We start from the raw sequence: 6,995 nt of genomic DNA on the forward strand, positions 1-6,995 counted from the left end.
GGGTCCTGGGGAAGGTTGGGTGGGGGAATTAATTATACTGCTGCTTTATCCGTGAATTATGCAATATTCTATCTTAATATCCGCAGTATTTTGATAAATTATTAATATTTATAGGATTTCGGTATATCTTCACACCGATTTAAACACACTTAACGCTCATGGTTAAACAAACCCTAGTCATTTTTCATATTAATAATGTATTTTGACTGCTGGTGACCTACCAGTACTTCTTTTGCCAAAGCCTTTGCTGCTGTAGCCAACAGCATACCTCGTATTTGTTTGTATTTCGTGGTCACGAAGGCTTTTTATGCATTCTTCAAGTGTTCCAAAAAGCACGGTCACATCCTCTGTCATTTTGTAGTGGAACAGTTTTCGGTAACTCGCAAGACAGAGAACGATTTGTGGTACACACATAACTCTTGTCATCTATCGTTCTAACTCTTTACAAATAGGGTCTACGCTAAATATATCGTATAATAACATCCAAGTGCTCCTTTACGTACGGTAACTAACTGTAAGCTAACATCAACACCTAGTAAGACATTGAATTGATGGGGAAGTTGTGTGTGCATTCTTAATTTGTTCACATTTTGTGTATGGTAAAGATAAGTTGTAAACTCGACATTTGAACCCAGGTCACAAAACTGATAACGAAGATACATGGTGAAAAACAGGAACTCTGATAAAGACACCAGAATAAAGTGAGTCCATAACTTCATCACGAGGACACGAAACATATGAGGATAAACATAGTAAGTTTATATTGATTTCCTAGCTTATATGAAATTATCGTCGGTAAAATGCAATCGTTCTAGGCGTGTACAAATGTAGACAGACGCGTTAAATGTTGTTGAGGGAATACAGCATATTAACAGACAAAAATATCACAATCTCCCTTATTGGTTGTAAATGTAGTCTGCCTTAAAGGGGCCTTTTCACAGATTTTTGCATGTATTGAAGTTTGTCATTAAAAGCTTAATATTGATAAATGTAAACATTGGATCTAAAAAGGCTCCAGTGAAAAATCAATTATAAAATTAAAGAAAGAAAAACGAGTAACCCTCAACAGGGCTCGAACCACATACCTCTGGAGTCCTGGAGTAAAAGTCTGCCGCTAAGACCACTCGGCCATACGTGCTCATACAATGAGTTGTGTATTTTATACTTTATATAAGCAATCCTCGTAGTTTCACAAAATTTAACGACAACAACAGAACTCTCCAAATTATTCAATCGTTTCGCGTTGCACCGCTTTATAATTTTCAGGTTTTTAAATCGTCAAAAGATGCATATAATGGCTATTTTAGAGCACGGTAAATGCTCAGTATTACTGTTTCCTCACAAATATCATAACTAAAACGAACATAAGCGAATCTGACACAACTTTTTTTAATTTTGTCAATTCACCGAAACGTGGAAAAGGCCCCTTTAATATTCAATCAAATTTAAAATGACAACGTCAGAGTGTTTCTGAAATAAAAGACGTTTATACCTACCAGAATACCCTGATTCTGTCCACAGTGGCGTTTCAAATGTGTATATTCGTTTTATCGCGATTTTAAAATGAACACAGTACGCAATTTAACGTTACCATAATACTCTTAACTGTCAATCAACCATAAAAAACACACACACATCGAAGGTAATGCTTAAATATCGAATAAATAATATAAAACACATGTGTTGGTTTTAAAAATACTTTTAAACACTGTAATTTTATTATATTGTTCTGTAAGTCTGGCGATCAATTCAATGATAATGTCCTTACAATCCTCTACATATTTTCTTCATACGCTTGTTTGCATGTAGGATATGCTAGTTTTTATGAATAACATCAAAGATTAACCCATTTATGCCTAGTGAACTCTCCCATCCTTCTAAATTGGATCAATGTGTTTACAAAATTAGAGATGTCTAGTATATTTATTTCTATATTTAGAATATTTCTTACCGAAATTCCTTTAAGCAAACAGCGCAGACCCTGATGAGACGCCGCATCATGCGGCGTCTCATCTGGGTCTACGCTGTTTGTCAAGGCCTTTTTTCTAGACGCTATACAGAAATGGTTTAATCCATTACGAAGATAGAATGTATATATCCATTGACAACTACCATGCGTTCTTTTTCAGGGTGCGGGAAATATGCAAACAACATGGTTACTCTTGCTAGTAATAAGCTTTTCGGGTGGTAAAACGTACGGATTTTCGGATCTCGAGAATTTCATCAGGGTCATCGGTTCATTGAACCCAAACCAGACAGTGGTGAACTATTTAAATGAGTCAGTGTTTTGGAAACAGCCAAAGTCGATTCTTCAAAAACTATTCAACTACGAAGGGTACAATATTAATCGCAAAATTCGGCAATCTGATGGCACTTTTCTGTCTTTGTCTAGAGACTTTGTTGTTTACCGCCAACCGAATACATCTGAAATTCTGCAGGTTTTGATGAATCCAATTTCCTACAACGCAAACGAGGTTTTCAACGTTGCAAACGATCCAGTGAACGCTCACATTGGAAGCGCATCGCCAGCAATGCCTGTACCGCCTCATTTACCAGAATTTCTGGTATATAATACTGATATCATATTGGAATATCCGAATCCTTTGCAGCCGAATAACTATGCCCATTACTCCGCTGGACCCGTATACGATTGCGTAGAGTTATTCGGATTATTTTCTAATTCAACCCTTATAAATGCATCAAAAACAGATAGCGTGCCAATGACAGGTACGTGGATGCGAAAATCCCAATACTTTCCCTGGATGGAACTAGGTACAACTCCTGGGTCTTTGTTTTGACACAACACTCGCTTGGAAATGTTACGATGGTCTCCAATGCGTAGCGGATGATATCATGCAGATTATCAAGCAAAACTTCCCAAAATATCAGTATGCGCCATCTACGGAAGAAGTCCCGAACGAAACGTCGTGGACGGCTTTCAAAAAGATTATAGACCAACGCAGACTTGCAGGTCTACCGGATAGTATTATACCCCAGGTGAACGCTTCCTCGGATGTGAAAGACATGACCTACGACGTAGACCAACGTGTGCTAGACATCCTGTACAAATGGCCATTAATGGTTCGCGTCAATGGAACGGCTTGGTCGGAGATTACAGGACAGCAAGGCATTGCCTTGTTAGACATCGTTGGTTACGTGGAAGTTGACCTCGAACCTTTGATTACAGCGGCTACTGTCTCCAGCTAGATGGCGCGTTGCTCTTATACAATAGGACAACGCACGCCGTCATTCAAAACTTCCACAATCCAATCACTTGCCGCGTTAACAAGGTTAATCCTATAACGGTTGCGACAGACCTTATCTTTCCCAATGATTCCTTCTTTACTGTAGACATACCATCGTCCAAAATGGTCGGTTTGATTGGGGCTCAGTCCACGGAGACCGATAATGGATTGGCAGTAAATATGCTGAATTTTTTGTTTCCATGGCAGGCTCAGAATCTCTCGTCCACATTTTATGGAACGTGGTCTACGTTTGCATCGTGGCCTGAGTTCATGGTAATGGGTGATTCACCAGGGAATATTGTGCAAAAGCTAACGGTTTTCAATAGTAGTAAAACTGTATTGCACTGATGAGAAAGTGAATCAGAAGGCATGAAATCGTACACCACCTGCTACTGGCGGAATTGTATTAACTCTTTTGTCAAACGTTGATTCGCATTGTCGATAAAAATAGACCCATGCTTTGTATTTACTTGTATGCATGTCTTGTACAATACAGTTTCTTTGAAACACCGTGTCATTGAAATATAAATGTGTATCGTATATAATCGCACATATTGTTAAGAGCTAGAACATTTAAAGGCCTCTAGACCGAAACCACAATGCTCAATATACCAAAATACTATTCCACAACGCCGTAAACGACCCTTGCACGTCAGTGTATGAAGATGAATATCACCTTAAAGGGGTCTTTTCACAGATTTTGGCATTTTTTGAAGATTGTAATTAAATTATTTGTATTGATAAATGTAAACATTTGATCTAAAATGTACCAGAAAAAATCAAGGATAAAATTTAAAAAAAAATGAAAAAAGTAACCCTAGGAAGAGATCGAAGTAATGACCCCTGGAGTCCTTGAGTAAATGTTTGACGTCGTGTTACCATCCGGCAATATACGAATATAATTAATGACTGTGTCTTAAAGTGAGCACTGTCTACACAATTATGAATAATCTTTCTCATAAAATAACAAGATATACGTTCAACTATACTTATAAATATTAAGTGCTGTGTGAAAAGGGGGTTAAATGCATGTGCCGTCCGTACAGTCCGCACTGGCTAATCAGTGAAAACACTTTCCGCCTTCAGTGGATTATTGCTAAGAAGATACTTTCTTTAAACCGAAAATATCATAACAGCGGAAAGTAGCGTCCCTGAGTAGCCAGTGTGGACTTCATTGTATAATCTCGGACGAAACTTTACGCAAATGCATGAAAACCCCTTTTCACAGAGCACCGCTTAGTTGTTTTTTAAAACAATTTAACCTGTACTATTGCGTGTGCCTCAATACAAACATTGACGAAACCACTGTTTGTGATTTGGATCTTTCTGATTTAAACAAAGATGCTCTAATGTTAAACTTTATACGGGTATGTCTCTCAAGCTTTTTTTCGAAGGAAAACTGGTTATTATATTGGTGAATGGTGTTGCGTTGTGTGTGCCCCAATACATACATACACAGATACACAACACTCTTTTAATTTGGACCTGATGCTCCTTTTGGTTACATTAATCGTCATTCAGACAGTTACAGTTTCGGTGTTCTGATTTGTATCAAACCATTGAGTACTTAAATGGTAATTGAACTTTTATCGCTTTTATTGCAATTTACTTTGAATCGTGATGCTACGAAAATGCATTTAATTTACTCTTAAAATATAATGTGAGTATTTATATGCCACCCATGAGGTTTGTAGCTCCATATAACCGCCCCCGCCAAATCAATACTCTTGTATTGACCGTCCCAAGGCGGTGCCCCCGGTTAATTCATGTGTGTGGATTTCTTATTTTGTTATGTGTGTGTCATGTATTATCTGCTGCTAGTAAAACTGAAATGTAACTGTATCTTTATTATCATTTCAAGCAATACGGCAGGCCTTTTCCGCTCCGTTTTGGGAAAACGCCACACTGGAATTTTGGGAATTTCGCGTCGTGAAAAACACCATTTTGGGAATAAAATAATCGCAAAACTGGCTCAATTGGGAAAAATAATTGCATGTAAATAGGATTTCTTATATTTCAAAGAAGCCGTTAACTGTTAAATAACGACTATTTTGATAACATATTATTAAAATTTTACAAAATATTATGAACATGTGTGATAAGTGCAGGTTTTTTTTTATCTGATTTTGGGGAAAGGGCCTGGTCTTTTTTGAGGGTAAAAAATCGCGTGATATGCCGGATTTTGGAAAAATAAGGAAAGTCTTAAATAATCAAGTTAATATATTATACTGTTTTGAAAACAAATTCAAGGCAACAGATAATTTAATTATGTATTTTTTTCTACTCTGGATCAGGTTAACTTATATATTAAAAGGTTAATAAAATGTTTTTGGAATTGAGAATTTTTTTCATTTGGAAAAAACAACTGATTTGCATAGGGAATGGGGCCGATATTCGGACCCATGGAATAGGGCGAAAAGGCCTGTACGGCATTATAAAAAATGATCGAAATTAACAATTGTGTTTAATAATTCATAAAACACTTTGATTGTTATATTTTAAACAATATTTCAGGAAATGAAATTGTTAAAACATTGTTATTTGAAGTGCAACTGAAAACATTGCTATGCTAAATATATTGAATAATGCTATTTGAAATGATATGTTAAACATTGCCATTATAAGCTATACTTTTAACTCTACGATGCACGGAGTCTGTGTGAAAACGAGTATGCAGATATTGTGATAGGCGAACGTTCTGATAGTTGATTGATCTTTAATGATACATTATCGCACCTATATACAACAAGCGCTAGTGATTGTCAAAGACAAAATTTCTTAAACATCTGAACAATATCTTAACAATTGTACGGAATACAACACTGTTACGGTGACCAGATGATTTATCTTTCAAAGGGTGTGTATGATCGCATCTGGTTGTAAGCAACACAACATTGTGAACACCAAACGTAGCACCGTGCTTCTTCTCCGTGTCTTTTACTGAATAGAACACGTTTTTGACATGTTTTTCTTCTTAGCTTCCGTAAAGCACTCCTTGAATATCGCAGCTTGACCTGAAAGTAAACATCGCATTTTCTCATAAACATCGCACTTTGTCATAAATATCATTTTCCCTCATACATGCATCGCGTTTTCCAACAACAAAAAGAGTTTACAATGACAGGGTCCGTATTAACCGACCCAAAATAAATTTCAAGTTTGAAGAATAGAATACGAACGAAGAAATATTATTTCTGAGTCTGTATAGATGCATGCTATTAATGATGTTTCTGTCATGAGAACATTATTCTATATGGAGAATGGTGTAATTTGAGTTGAGTTCACCAATTTATGCCTAGTGGACTCTCCTATCCTTCTAAATTGGATCATTTTTCCCCAAAATTAGGGATGTCTACTGTATTTATTTCTATATTTAGAATATTTGTTACAGAAATTCCTTTAAGCAAATAGCGCAGACCCTGATGAGACCCCGCATCATGCTGCGTCTCATCTGGGTCTACGCTGTTTGCCAAGGCCTTTTTTTTTCTAGACGCTAGGCATACATGGGATTAACTTAAACTCAAGAAACTTATACCATTATATGTTGAGCTACAGAAGGCTGTCAAGCAGTAACATCAACATTTCTTTCATACCGCAAGTCAAAATGCATTGTTACCTGCGAATTTTGCATTTAACACTTAAGAGTTGAGCGTCGAGTTTAGTGTTGAAATTTGAGGGCATTAATAAGTCAATGGGTTGCGTTTTAAAAAAATCACTTGCTGTATTAGTTTCAAGTATGTACTAAGGGGA

The 6,995-nt window shown here is 36.6% G+C and overlaps 1 long non-coding RNA gene across 1 annotated transcript; it reads left to right on the forward strand.

The window, feature by feature from the left end:
• The first annotated feature begins 374 nt into the window (after window positions 1-374).
• Window positions 375-5,082, forward strand: LOC127872076 (uncharacterized). The gene is made up of 2 exons (XR_008045718.1): window positions 375-752; window positions 2,130-5,082. It is a non-coding gene; the product is annotated as an uncharacterized LOC127872076 (long non-coding RNA).
• Window positions 5,083-6,995: the final 1,913 nt, after the last annotated feature.

Source organism: Dreissena polymorpha, chromosome 1 (assembly GCF_020536995.1).
Source record: "Dreissena polymorpha isolate Duluth1 chromosome 1, UMN_Dpol_1.0, whole genome shotgun sequence".
NCBI classification, from domain to species: domain Eukaryota; kingdom Metazoa; phylum Mollusca; class Bivalvia; order Myida; family Dreissenidae; genus Dreissena; species Dreissena polymorpha.